At 44.4% G+C, this 14,910-nt stretch overlaps 1 protein-coding gene and 1 pseudogene across 1 annotated transcript in view; one reads left to right on the top strand and one right to left on the bottom strand.

Annotated features, from left to right (window-relative positions):
* Positions 1-14,910, top strand: part of Pde11a (phosphodiesterase 11A) — a 352,151-nt gene that overhangs the window by 204,036 nt on the left and 133,205 nt on the right. The gene's annotated exons all lie outside the window — the stretch shown is intronic.
* Positions 2,293-2,684, bottom strand: LOC118583066 (annotated as a pseudogene).

Below are 14,910 nucleotides of genomic sequence, written 5' to 3'. Positions count from 1 at the left end.
TCATGCCCACGTTGTCACACGTGTTCCCTTTTGACTAACTTCTTATTTTGTGGAGGATGCTGTTCTAGCTGCTGAGGATTCAGCAGTGGAAAGACCAATATTATTTATTGTACCATAGTGGAAGACAAGAGTGGGTAAACAAAATGCCAAGAAAAATTCGTGATAATGTGCCATACAGGAAACAGCAGGGCGTTCAACAGAGAGCAGGAAAGCGAGAGCCATCCTGGCATTCTGAAGGGGGCTGTGTTAGCTTTCGCTGTTGTGACAAAATGCCCAAGGAACGCCGCCTAACGGAGAAAAGGTTTGCTGCAGCTCACGGTTGCAGACATTCTTCTGGAGAGTCTCTTGTCCCTGTCACCGTTCCCCTGGGGTAAGGCAGACTATTGCCGTGAAGGGCCAGTGGTACAGCAAAGTGGCGCTCCTCCTGTGAGTCCAGGAGCCAAGAAAAAAGGAAGGAACGGAGTCCCAATATCCCCTTCAAGAGCATGTCTCCATGCTCTTCTCCAAATAGCTTCCTCTCTCCTAAACTTTCCCTCACCTCCCACTAGTGCCACCACTGGAGTGTTTGACCCAGAAGCCTTTGGGGGATGGTCCAGCTCCAAACTGTTGCCAGGCTTCCTTGACATGGGAATGGCTTGGCCTCATTGTCTCTTCTTTTGCTCGTTTTGTGGGTTCCATCCAAACCCGTTTGTGTGGTCTTTGCTCCACTTGGGTGTGGCTTTTTCTTCTGGCATCTTCTGAAGGCTGAGTGTCTTGGTTAGGGTTTCTACTGATGCAATGAAACACCATGACCAAAAAGCAAGTCAGGGAGGAAAGGGTTTATTGAGCTTATACTTCCACATCACTGCTCATCACCAGAGGAAGTCAGGACAGGAATTCAAACAGGGCAGGAACCTGGAGGCAGGAGCTGATGCAGAGGCCACGGAGGGTGCTGCTTACTGGCTTGCTTTCCCTGGCTGGCTCAGGCTGCTTTCATACAGAAAGCAGGAGAATTGGAACCACCCACAATGGGCTGGGCCCTCCCCCATCAATCACTAACTAAGAAAATGCCTCACAGCTGGATGGGATGGAGGCGTTTTCTCAATTGAGGTTCCCTCCTATCTGATAATTCTAGCTTGTGTCAAGTTGACATAAGACCAACCAGCACATTAAGCATGAGATTTGGGGTGGTGGGGGGTGGAGGGTGGTATGCCTGAAGTAATGATCAGGGATTAGGGTATGGCCTCATAGGTTCTCAAAATAGAGTGTGGACCAACTCACAAGCCTCTTGTGTGTCCTGGGACCTCTGCCAGTCCACTGGTGACCTCTGGCTTCCCCTTGGTCATATACATAAAAAGGAGAGCAAGTTAGCTTGCTCAGTTCCCAAGCACCTAGCAAGGAGGGCAGATCCAGTGTGATCTTACCACACTGGAAAGGTATTCTTCCCTCAGCCAGGTCCCACTAAATGCTAGATCACTTATACATACAGTCTCTGAGGCTGGCTTGCCACGGCTCCCCTGGTGCTTGCCCAGGACGGAGACCACAGGCAGCATGCAGAAAGTCTTTGCTGAAGGAACCAAGCACAAGAAAGTGCAGGCAGCGACAGTTGGTGGTGGCACCTGCCTTTAATCCCAGCACTCTGGAGGCAGAGGCTGGTGGTTCTCTGAGTTTGAGGTCAGCTTGGTCTACAAGGCAAACTCCAGGACAGCCAGGGCGGTTACACAGAGAAACTCTGTCTCAAAAATCCAAAACCAAAACAACAGCAACCAAAAAGAAAGTACAGGTCAAGATTACAATCATAAGCTACTGCAAGAATCTCCGTCCAGAACACACTGTGGGCAGTGCTCATGGGCACTGATGGTAATAGTTACTCACGGCGTCTCCTGTCCCCACCCTCATTGGGGGCTTTATTTTCAGTAATTGCCCCAAGATGGAAGCGAATTCCTCAGCAGGCAGGGGACCGGAAAGGATTAATTTTTCTGATTAGCGTCGCTGCCAGGACTCTGGGAGAGCGCTCTGACAACAGAGAAGGAACAGCGCCCTCGTGGGGCTGCTTGGAGAACAGCTCTTTCCTGTCTTTGTTGCAAAGCCAGGAGTCCATTTTTCCCCCCCCCCGCAATACCGGTGCATCTAAATTCTCAGATTCCAGGCTCAGTTTTAGAGAGGGCTTCTATGTTTTCATTTAGGTGTTGTGGGAACTAGGACACCTATGTCAACATCCAGCCAGATATTATTTTCCTTTTAGAACATTTTTTTCTCTTTTCATTGTATTTTGTTTTTGTTTTTTTTTAATGAGCCAAAAATTTTGCTTATTCATTTCTTGCATTTGAAGTACTCTTTGATGACATCGTTGGCCTGAGATTCTTTGCCATAGTCCTTAACCACTCCATAACTACAACCAACCACTTTCCGTGGCTTCCCCTCCCGGTCAGTTTTACAGAGGTCTACCCATTCCCCTGGTTTCTTGTCATCAACATGTTGATTTGGTGCTCAGCACAAAGTGCCTCCACCAACCTGACGTACACAGGCTCATCACAGATGGATGCGAGCATACAGAGACGGGCTTGGTGCTTGTCCAAGGCTTTGGCAGCTTTCTGGATGCCACGTGCCTGAGCATCGTGGATGAGGGCAGTCTTCAGCACCTCCTGTAGCGCAGTATTGACATCCGTTACACCTCCAGCAGCAATGTCCTCCTCCTCAGCCATGCTGGTGGATTACAGATGAGACCCAATCATGAATGCACTTCATTAGGTTTTATTTTAAAGATTTATTTTTAATTATGTGTCTATGCACATGAGTACGGGTGACCTCAGAGGCAAAAAAAAAAAAAAAAAAAAAAAAAAAGACGTTAGATCCCCTGGAGCTGGAGTTACAGCTATTTGTAAGCCATCTAGTGTGGGTGCTAGGAACCAAATTTGGGTCCTCTGGAAGAACAGCCAGTGCTCCTAACAGAAGCCATCTCTCTAGCTCCCTCCACTTTAAAAAAGTAATTTGTTTTTATTAATTGTTTGAGAATGGCATGCATACAGGTGATGTGTGGAACAGTTTCACATTTGTAGGAAACTTAAAGAGATCATGTAGAGTCCCTGTATGCCCTGCACCCTGTTTCCCATGTTGAACATCTTACTTTAGCACAGTGTGTTTGCTGTGGTTATGAACGAGCGTTGCTGTGCTGCTGTTTGCTAGAACCCTCCCTGCTTTATCAGCCTTTCTTTACTCTACCAAAACCTGCGCCTGCTCAGGGTCCGTCCCAGACTCCCTGTTGCCTCGAGACATCACGACTCCTTAGGCTTCTCTTGGCTGTCAGAATTTCATGGGGGAGGGGGGTTAGTAATTTTGTTATTTTTTTCTGAGAACTTCACACATGAGCGCTGTATTCACACCACCCTTGCCTCTCTCTCCCTCTTCCCTTTAAACTCCTCTCTTGCCCCCAATTTATGATCACTTCTCTATCACACACACACACACACACACACACACACACACACACACACACATCCACTATATAACTGAGTCCATTCAGCTTTGTTCATATGTACATGTGGCAGTGTTTAGGAGTACTATTTAGGCATTTTGTACAATGTCTCTCCTGGGATTTGCTGCTCTTTTCTCCGGCTAGACTGTGATTCTGGATGTTGGAAGGTCACAGATGGTGTAGGCTGTTTTCATCACACCACGTCAAGGAAGCTGTACCATCAGGATGACTTAACACTATTTTTGACCTTGATGCCTGGCTGGGGTGGAGTATGTAAGGTTTCCCAACCATCAAACTGCTCTGGTTTCTCCTTTCTCTGTACTCTTTGGGTAGAACGCTAAGCAAAGCTATCCCTAAGAGTGGTGTTATGTTCTGTTTCCTTGAAGGGAATTATCTATATGAATTACTTAGTAATTGTTCTTGTCTTCCCAATATTCTATAAATCTCTTTATCTGTTTCTCTTGTTTATTTTATACTTTGAGTTGTAATCCATTATTACTTTATCAGAGAGTGTCTTATGTCAGAGCCTGGTAAAGTAATTTTTTAACAACAAAAGGATTTATGGAGCCTGGAAGATGGCCCAGTCACTAAAGAATTTGCACAGAAATGTGAGAACCTGAGTGTGATTTCTAGAAACTACATGCAGAGCTGAGTTCAAGTGTGAGGTTGCAATCCCCGCTCTAAAATGGTGGGAACAGTGGGTCTTGGGACTCACTGTCCAGGCTAATTGGCAAGCTTTGGGTCAATGGGAGACCCTGTCTTAAAAATATAAGGTAGAGGGTGTCTGAGGAATGACATCCAGGGTTGAACTCGGGCCTTCACAGGCACTGCACACACATACACATGCATACATGTCCATACACACAAACACATACACAGAGAATTTACAGATGTTGGAAATGAATAAGTGCTGCATTTCTAATAACCCTGTTATCATGTATGTATCTCTCAAGCACTTTAATGGGATCCTTGAGATTTGCACGACATAACCATTAATGTCTTGGCCACTGTTCTATCGCTGTGAAGAGACCATGACCAAGGCAATTCTTATAAAAGAAAGCATTTAACTGGGGACTTGCTTACAGTTTCAGAAGCTTAGTTCATTATTGTTATGGCAGGGGGCTTGGTGGCAGGTATGGTAAGCATGGTGTTGGAGGAATAGTTTGTAGTGATAATGCCTGTGCTACCACCACCCGTTCACCATGTCCAAGGGCTGTGGATCAAAAAACAGAGACAAGAGACGGGGTGTCATTCGCCTCAGCAGAATGCCGAAGGCTGCTTATTGAAAGAGGGAGGAAACCTTAAATACAGGCTTACAGCATAATGGGAGAACCCCAGAGGGCAGAAGTCAGCTACTGATGTTTACAATCTTGCATCTAAGCTGTTAATGCCCACTATGCAGGATACACAGACAAGGAACTTCCTGTAAGCATTCAGGAGGGTGGAGACCAGCAGAGAATCAGCATAGGGAGGACATCAAGGTCAAGGTCAGCAGCAAGGCAACAGCTACCCAAACGGGGGCCAGAGCCCTACAGTCGTTGAGAACTCCATCCTGATCTGCAGGCAGAAAGGATGAGCCTGGGGTTAGCTGTTGAAACCTCAAAACTCACCCCTGGTGGCACACTTCCTCCAACAAGGCCAAGCTTCTTAATCCTTTCAAATAGCTCCACTCCCTGGTGAGTAGGCACTCAAACATATGAGCCTGTGGGGGCCATTCATATCCACTGCAGTAACAAATCACCTACTGTGTGCTCAAAACTTATCTTTACCAAAACGTACTGGATACTTGTAAATGTCACAAGACACAGTATAATGCTTCACATAATTTCAGTCTGTGAGAGGACAGAGGCAAGGGAACATGAGACTGCTGCCCTGTCTGACAAGTTTAGGACCGACAGAGATACTGCCACAAGGGAGAAGCATCTAATTTGGAGAGCTGTATCGTGGCAGGTTTTCAGAGAAGGGAACTTTCGAATGACAGGTATTGAGCTATACAGTTCTGAGAGACAATTCTCTGGAATGCTCCAGAGAAGGAAAGTTGCGGGTGAAAGGGGGAAGGACTGGTTTGGCAAGCTGCTCAGGGCAACTGGACATCTCTGCACACCAGGAGAGAGGCTCGCATGAGGTGGCAAAGGGCGGGCGGGTCACAACAGATGGTTGTGCTACCTGAAGGGACTTGAACTTGATTCTAAGAGCAGTCACAAATGATTGAGGAGTCCTACAGAAGGGGAATGTGGTTTGTTTGACATTTTAGAGGGATCACTCTGCCATCTATAGAGATTAATGTCGGTGCTTTATAAACATAACTGTGTTTCTAACAAAACGTCGACTGTGTTTGCGTTTTATTTCCTGCTGAATAGCAGTTGGTGGTTCTCCAAGATCAAATCCATCTTTATAGGATTTGTCACCGCTGCTGTGGTCTAACAAATGTGCTTCAGGACCGTGGACCGAGTTCCCAAACACAGCAGATGTTTGGAGTAATGAAACATGGTTCCCATGGAAACCTTAGGAAGTAACTGTTACTTGGATACATGTGTTCTAGTGTGTTTGGAATTTTTTTCCCTTGGTGGTTTATGTTTCCATTTCTTGGGTTTTGCGGTGTGATGTTTTAGATGCTTATAAAAGTGCTTCCTTGATTGGATGTCTCTCTCTGTGCCCAGCACTGTGTAATATGCCTTACAGAGCCTTTACCAAACAGCATGGAGAAGACCATAAGATTCCTATCTGACAAATGAGCAGATGGAGGCTCAGGAAGGTCTAGAGACTTGCCCGGATGGGTTTTATAGATCCAGATTTGAACTCACATATCTGTTGCAAGGGCCCCCATTGTTCAGCTGGGGTACAGCTGTTTGGGGACTGTCTTCTCAGGTGCAGGACTGTGTTCACCCCTGGGACCAGGATGGCCGTGATGGAAGTGGGATGAGAAGTGTCTTTAAGGTCCTGCTTCGCACAGCAGGAAGTGCACTTCTGGGTAGGAAGACGATAAAGACAGTGACTACAGACACTGGGAAAGGCCTGTTGACTGAAGAGATTAAAGTGAAGGAGACCGCCGTGGAAATGAATTCACTTCTTGAGCTGTCTTGAAAACCACTAGCTTATCGGCAAAGGACCATGTTGGCAAGCTGAATGCTTTGGGGTTTACAGTGCAGAATCTGGGACTAAGCCAGGTTCCCCATGATGTTCCAGCAACTCAACCCTAAAGGAAGTCCTGTCTAATCTAATTCTTAAATGAGTTCAGTCAGCTTGGAAGAGAAAACAACCTCCATAGCAGTATTGCCTTGCAGACTTGTCTTGCCATCATTAGTTTGTGAAGCCTGAGTTGGCTCATCCAAGTAGTAAACTGGCATTCACTTTGGGGACCATGTGAAGAGTCTTGGTAGCGTTTTTGTACCAGGGCAGAAAGGGCCTAAATGCTTTCCAAAGGTGGTAAGCCATGGCAGCATTCAAGCAGATATGACCATTCACAAGAGATTGGCACTGCCTGCCCCCCTCCTTCTCACCCCTCACAGCATGCTAGGTAGCACAGAAGTCTGCGCTGTGTAGTTTGTACATTTCACACTGTGCATAGCCCTACAAACAGCCTCCGCCTAGAGATGCATCCAGAGGAGGCCAAATCTAGGGAATAAACCCATCTAACCCTGTCAGTGATCTGGGGGACTTTGGAGTATCTGGGGGGAATTTCAACTTAATCTATGTGATTTTAGGAACTTGGAACATAACTTGGATGACATGTGGCCAGAGATCTATGTTGCTCGAGTCTTACACAGCTCAGTTCACTGTCAGCCAAACACCACAAAGGCACCAGTGAGGCCACTGCCCTAAGTGTCGCTTTCCCAGCACTCATCTTCAGTGTGACCTTAAAGGTCATGTCAGACCTTTACAAAAGACTTAGTGTGACTAACATGTTAAAGCATATATGTATATGCTTGGTATATAGATACACACACACACACACACACACACACACACACACACACATACACACACACACATATCACTATGTGTAGGGAGTTTTGTATGTAAAATGTATCCCACATGCTCATATATTGGAAACCCTGGGCCTCTGCTGTCTGGGAGGACATAAAGTCTTTAAGAGGTTGGAGCTATCTGGAACAGGCTAGTCTCTGAGGAACAGACTGAGAGGGTTGGTGCCTAGCCCTAGTTCTTAATGGGGTTTTATTATTATTTCTTCCTGGTCCATAGAGATGTGAGCAAGTCACTTCATACTCCCACTGCCACAACGCCCCACCCCACCCCACGCCTCCATGCCATCCCCACAACAACAAACGCTATGTCTTAAAATTGTGAGATGAAGCAAGTCCTTCTTCCCTGAGATGCTTCTCATCAGGCAATTGGTCAGAGTAACAAGAAAGCAATTGGCAGACAGGGTGTTATATGAAATAACTAAAAGTAAGGTTTAAATGGCTCTATCTGCTGTCTCCAGGGGCTCCTGTGAGTTTTGGGTTTCATGATTCCTACTAAGATTTTGAAAGGTCTGAGGTGAGGATGTGGATTTCTTCATTCACTTTGTCCATAAAACTCCTTGATATTTTCTTTAAGCTCTACCCCACTGGGGAGAGGGGAACCCTGGCATTTGACACCCAAGAAGACATAGCATAAGGCATCCTGAAAACAAGGTCAATGAGAGCCCTCCCCATGGCTTTTCAATATGGTGGCCCCTTAGGTCTGATATGCTAATAATTTCTGTAGCAGTCAAGCCAGAGTATATGGCCGTCACCTCAGGGCCACAACTTCTGTTCTTGGAAGGAAAGAGTTATCTGTGGCTCTGAACTTGGATTCAGGGAGATGCCCATCTCTTCCAGCACCCCCCCCCCATCAAAAGCTACCAAGTGATTAGCAAACATCAGTTCCCAAAGCCAATACTTCAATGCGTTTGTCTCTGTGCGGTCATTAGGAAACAATCGCCCATTAGCCTAGTCTAGGCTTGACCTCATCAGATCCAACCACAAACCTGTGTTCAAACTATACACATGATTAAGTCCATCCCATGCTATGGGATAAAATTTGAGAGCCTAAGGTAATCTGAAAGAACAGAAAAGAAATAACATTGACAAACAGCAGACATTTGTTTTTGGGGGGTGGCAGGATCATGTCCTAATTGTCAAGGAGTGAGACTATTTCCCCAAAGAGCCCATCTCCTATGACTCTGCAGTTAACAGCAGCCCTGACCTGGGTAGAGATGAAGGAGAAACTTTCATCATTTCTTTGCAGAGGAGGGAAGTGGTTCCTTAGCTTAGTAAACGTATTGAGGTCAATTAGATGGACCTTACTTAGGAAATTACCCTTGTTGGAAAGAAGAACCTCCACTATTTGTGCTAATCAAAAGCCAAATTACAATGATTTTCAAAACCTCTATGCTTCTTCTCCCATCTTCCCTTTCTCTCTCTTACTGTCTCCATGTTACAGGCCTCCTCTTTTGTCCTTGAAGCTGGACACATGCTTAGCACGGGGCTCTACACTTGCATCCTACACCCTGCCCAGATAGCCACATGTCCTTCTTGCAACATAGGCTTTTAGTTACAGTGTTCAGAAACAAGTTGATGGATAATTCTGTTTAAATCAGGGCTGGTGAGACAGCTCAGCAGGAAAGGCACTTGCAGCCAAGCCTGATGACCTGAGTTCAATCCTTGGGATCCACAAGGTAGAAGGAGAAAACTAACTCCTCTAAGTTGTCCTACAACCTCCACACATATGCTGTGGCATGCATGATTTGGTTAAATGAAAGTTAAAAATAAATTAGAAATAGACCCCCAATTCCACCAACTCTGGCTCTCAGCACATTGGAAATTGCATCTTTAGACTTCCTCTGGGATGTCCATTCTTCCATTGTGTGATTTTTTTATTCTTGTAACTAACGCCTAAGAAAAACAGCTTCAGGGAGATTATTTCTTTTAGCTACTAGTTTCAATGTGAAACCAGAGGGCAGGTAGACAGTTCATATCTTTGAGGAAGCAGAGAGTAACAGACAGAAAGGGGCCATGGATAGCCCCAAGAACCCACCCACCAGTTACCTATTTCTCCCATCTAGGCCCCCACAGCTGAAGTTCCTAGCACCTCCCCAAATAGTACTACCAACTGGGGACCAGGTCTTCAATACCCGAGGCTTTGGGGAAACACTTCATATTCAAACAGTAACGATCAGTGGAGTCCCCCTCATTCCCCTCTCACTCTAGAGGGATGTCCCAGCAGGGCCACATAAACACCAGTGTTCCAGGGTGTTCTTCTGTAAACGATGCAGACAATGTGTCTCTCTAAAATGCTAAACCACTCCAGTAGCCCTTTTGATTTTGCAACAACAACAACAAAAAATGTGGAATGAAATGCATATAAAATATAAATACATATTCAATACTGTGATGTTTAGAAATATGGTATTAAATGAAGTCCAACTACAAATAGTTCCAGATATATAAATTTTAGGTTTGAAAAACCTTGGATCATGTTTATGGTCATTTTACAAATAGCAATAATCAATCCAATTTTATTCAATTAGTCCAAAATAATGCTATGTTCTCTGCTCTTCATAACAAACAAGAGAAACAAGTAATCGAGGAGTTCATTAGAAAAGCATTTGTGAGACATTAATATACTTAATAACTTTCATGATTAAGAAAAACAGCCTCACTTTAAAGCAGAATATAAGAAATAATGCAGCTGTGGGAGCGGAATACTTATTTTAAAACACATATAAATTATAGTCCAATATGCATATGCGGAGAGTCGCGTTGAGTCACACTAAGAATCAATCACAAAGCCTCTTTAATTTCAGCGTTAATGGTTGAGATCCTTTGTGACAGACAGTGGGAACTTAGAAAAATAGAAAAATTGTTACCATGTGAAACTTTTCCCAAAGAAAATGGTTGTCTTTTCCTCCTAGTGACATTGAAATGATTGAGATGAATAGGTATTTCCTGACAGTTATATAACAGAAGCAAGCCGGTCCTTACCCATCTCTTACAATATCTTTTTTTCATGGGTATTGGAATGTATTTAATCAATGCAATAATATCTAATAATCAAATACCACATTACCACATATGTCAAATGTAAACAATATCTAATGTGCACACACTATAATCTCACTTGGAGATCTTATCTACCAAACACAATCCTTTTAACACAGAAAGGAATTAAGAAAGTAATAAAAACATCAAGTAAACCCCCAAATCCATATAGTAGTATTCATGTACTGAGCTCATTTGCTATGGTTTTAAACATAATCCCAACTCACAATTCTAAGTTGCTATTTGTTTTGCGCATCCTTCACAGTGGTTCTCATCAAGTAGTTCTGACCCTCTCCTTTCAGGGGCCCATGGTAGGGTTACACCATGATTGGAGTGAAAGGGACCTGTAGCTTGCTCTACATGGTGGTTTTAATAAGAATGGCTTCATAGGCTCATATAGTTGAATGCTTAGTTACCGGGGAGTGGCACTATTTAAAAGGATCACAAGGTGTGGCCTTGTTGGAGGAAGTGTGTCAGTGGAGGTGGGCTTTGAAATTTGAAAAGCCCACGCCAAGCCCATGTCTCCTTGTTTCTATGTAGCTCTCAGCTACTGCTCCAGCACCTGCCTGCATGCCATGCTCCCCAACATGATGATAACAGACTAAACCCCTGAAACTGTAAGCAAGCCCCCAATTACATGATTTTTTTAATGAGTTGCTATGGCCAAGACACTCTGGCTGGTGGAATGTAACTGGAAAGGGAATGTATCCCTTTTATTCACAAGGAAGCTGGGCCTTGAGTTAAGAAATTAGGCCAAGATTATTAGGCTAGTGGAGTGAGGATAATAAGCTCAGAGGCCAAGCTCTTCTGCTTCCCAACGTTGGCATCCTAAGTGGTGACAATTAAGAAAGCCACATTTGCTTACTGGAAGGAAGTGGCCTGCCTTGAGAATTCTCACTGGTAATTCATTAAAGACTTATTCTACACAAACAAAAAGAAGGGCTACTACTGACTCCACAGACAAGGAAACAATGAACTCATTCTACAAGTCAGTGGCAACTCAAAGATGAAGTCTGGTTTCTCTGCTCAGAGATCTGGTGGGTCACTTGCATGACATGGTTTGGAAAAGCATATTGATCAGATTGCTTCTGTGAGTCAGAGGGTTTTATAGGAACATTCATCAAACAGATTTCTTAGTAGTTTCTTATCTCCATTTTCAATAGAGTTAGGAAATGAAAAGAAATCCAGGCATAAAAAGTATAATTATTAAAATAACTAGAGAAACGTTTCCTGCCCTCATGAGTGAAGCTATTCAGATCATACTGGGGTTTGGGAGAGGATCCAGTCAAACTCTATCTGTCTCCTCCCTGCTCACATCCAACCTGTAGCCTCTGGTAGAGCAAATTCAGGCCATTTTAACATTGGAATGCATGGGTAAGCTTTAACTAGTGGTTTTCACAGAATTCCCCCTCCCCGCCAAACTAGCAGTATCAGGTTTATCTGGGAACTTGTTAAACATGTAAATTCTCAGGCCCCACTCAGAGTAACTAAATTGGGAACAATCTGGTATGTTCTAGAGTTTGCAACCCAACTGAAAAATGAATGAGTTAAGGTACGTAGGAGAGCTTATGAGATATAATAAAGTGAAGGAAACAGAGACCCTGGGATTTCATGGAAAGATTTCAATGGAAAAACCTTTGGCAAGCTGTCTTGGAACAATATAGATTATAAAAGAATAAATACTGACCACATCCATCAGTCAGAGAATGTAGGAAAACATTCGGTATGAGAAATGGAGGGAATTTTGTGATTTTACATTCAAAATGTAAGAACAGGGAGAATAGGAAAAAGAGATTATATTGGATAGCAGTCAACATAAAGAGGGGCTGAGACTATGGATGAATGGCCAGTGAGAAGTCATATGGGTAGAAGGTCAGTAAGGTGCCCTGTAGGTGGAAGGTCAGTGAGATACCACATGGGTAGGAAGGTCGGTGAGATATTCCATAAGTGGAAGGTCAGTGAGATACCTCATGGGTGGAAGGTCAGTGAAGTCCCCATGGGTGGAAGGTCAGTGAGATACCCCATGGGTAGAAGGATCAGTGAGGTACCCCATGGGTGGAGGTGGGGGTGTCAGTGTTTAGAGAATGGTACAGCTGATACTTTAGTTGCAGTATTTACTTGTTTGTTTGATGAAACTCCATTGTCTTTCCAGAAAGACAAAGGAGAGCAGTGAGGGAAAGGAAGGAGAAGGGATGGAGGAAAGAAAAAGGGGACGGGGAGAGGGAGGGAGGAAGGGAGGGAAGAGAGCAAGGACAGAAGCCTTCATATTGTACTGAACCTACAAATGCTTGGTTGGTGTGAGGGGCTCTGGAGAACAAGAGGGTGCTGAAGTTCACAGTCAGTGGGGTGATCGTATAGGATGGAATGTGGAAGAACTTAAAGCTAAGGTGAGATTTAAACACAGCCAAGATTTGCGTAGATTTGCATAACAGCTTTGCTGCTCCCTGGTTTCCAGAGGTTTAAGGCCAACCTTACCTGGATTTTCAAAGCTAACGACACCTGAACACGGAGCTGCATGAAAGGCAGAGGCAGCACGTGCCAGGGGAAATTTGATCCTGGTCTACTCTTCACAGTGCTGGAATCACTTTCCAAAATGTTGTGTATCTAAGCATAAAAAACCGTTTCCTTTTGCTCATAATCTTAGGGATCCAGGCTTCCAAAGAGCTTGAATGGGTAGATCGCTTCATATCCCTGAGGAACCAGCTGAGGGGCTTGAGCATGATAGGCTGGAGGTTCCCTTCCAAGATGGTTTCCTCACTCACACACCGGTAGGGCTTTGTTTCTTTCCACTTGGTGTCTCAGCCTCTAGGTTTCTCCATGTGACTGGAGTTCCTTACAGGGTAAATGGTCGTTCTACACAGTGGTTCATGGCTCCAGGAGGGAACATTTCAAGAACCAGGAAATAGAAGCTTCTAGGCACTTATGTACTGGGCCCAGAACAAATTTCAGAGCAACACTGTGCATATTACATTATTAGTAAAGCCATCACAAACTTTTCCCTCAATGAAGAAGAAGGAACAGAGACCCTGCCTTTGACGGGTGGCCTTCTTAGTCAGCACGTGAAATACTCTGGGTGAAGATGCAGAGGTTTCACCCTTAGCAAGTGCACAGGTGCTGATGTTTAGTGACTTCCGGGCAAAGACAAAAGACAGTTAAGGCAGCAACACGTGAGCTTCAGTCCTGCCATTGTGCTGAGCTGATGGGCACTAAACAGGCTTCCATTCTAAAACTTAGACTGAGATGTGGAGTGTAGTCTTTAATATGACATTTTTAGTCTAGGTAATAAAAGATTAAGTTAAACCTCAGATTTGCTTCCAACAAGGAGCAATCAAGTAAGTGGAGGCCCGGCATGAAATGCGTTCACCAGTACATTAGTTACTTTCTGTTGCTAGAATAAAACGCCATGACCAAGGCAACTTAAGGAAGAGAATGTGTGTTCTGGCTTACTGTTCTAGAAGGACTGGAGTCCATGATGGCAAAGTGGAGGCAGCATAATGAGCAGTAGGTAGAGTGGCAGGAACAGGAAGCTGAGAGCTCACATCGTGAGCAGCAAACACAAAGCAGAGACATTAACTAAGTGTGGCTTGAGGCATTTAATCTCAAAGCCCACCCCTCAGTGACATACTTCCTGCAGCAAGGTTGTATCTCCTAAACCTTCCCAAACAGCACCACCAGCAGAGAACCAAGACTCCAAATGCCCAAGGCCATGTGGGATAATTCTCATCCAAACCACCTTAGTTACGGAAGGGTACACCATAAATATGTGTTGTTGTGAGCTTTACATGTGACCCTACTCCCTTAGCTAAAAACCAGCTAATCTTAAAGTCATCTAGATAACAGGTAAATATTTTACTTATTATTCCAGATCCAGTCATTTTTGAGTCTACTTTAAATTCAAAGAGTTCAAGTCCATAGATTTTAAAAGATGGCATACATTTTGAAGGTGATGACAACCAGTTGTACGGTGGACAGTTATCTGACGTAGCTCTTCAAATATTTCACCCCATCAGATAGGCGGGCTGTTTCTGAGATATTTGACAAGAGAAACAGGTCACTCTGAAGGCAGCTGGTCAGTCCTCATGTCTTCAGTCCTGTCATCAACTTTTTGTTTTTTTTTAAATCCAGGAGTATGGATCTTCACACAGCTAAATAACGTTTCAGTCAGTTCACTCCAAGTAAATTGGCTTCTCCAGGGAGACTGTCACCATTCTCAGCTGGAGGATTACTGCTGATGGCAAACTTTATTATTTTATTTCAGAGCTCTTCAATAGAAGTTATTTGGGATTTTGCTTCAAATTGACTTAGGAAAACTTCAGTGTCTATCTCATTTCACATGTCACCAAGAGCATCAGCCTGTTGGTAAATAGTCATGCAGCCCCTTCCGGAGGGAGGCAGCTGCTCTGGATGCTCATGGGGCCTTGGTTCCTCCAC

The sequence above is a fragment of the Onychomys torridus genome, chromosome 4, assembly GCF_903995425.1.
Source record: "Onychomys torridus chromosome 4, mOncTor1.1, whole genome shotgun sequence".
NCBI lineage: Eukaryota > Metazoa > Chordata > Mammalia > Rodentia > Cricetidae > Onychomys > Onychomys torridus.
The sequence above is the reverse complement of the archived record's forward strand: the minus strand, read 5'-3'. Positions and strand labels throughout refer to the sequence as shown.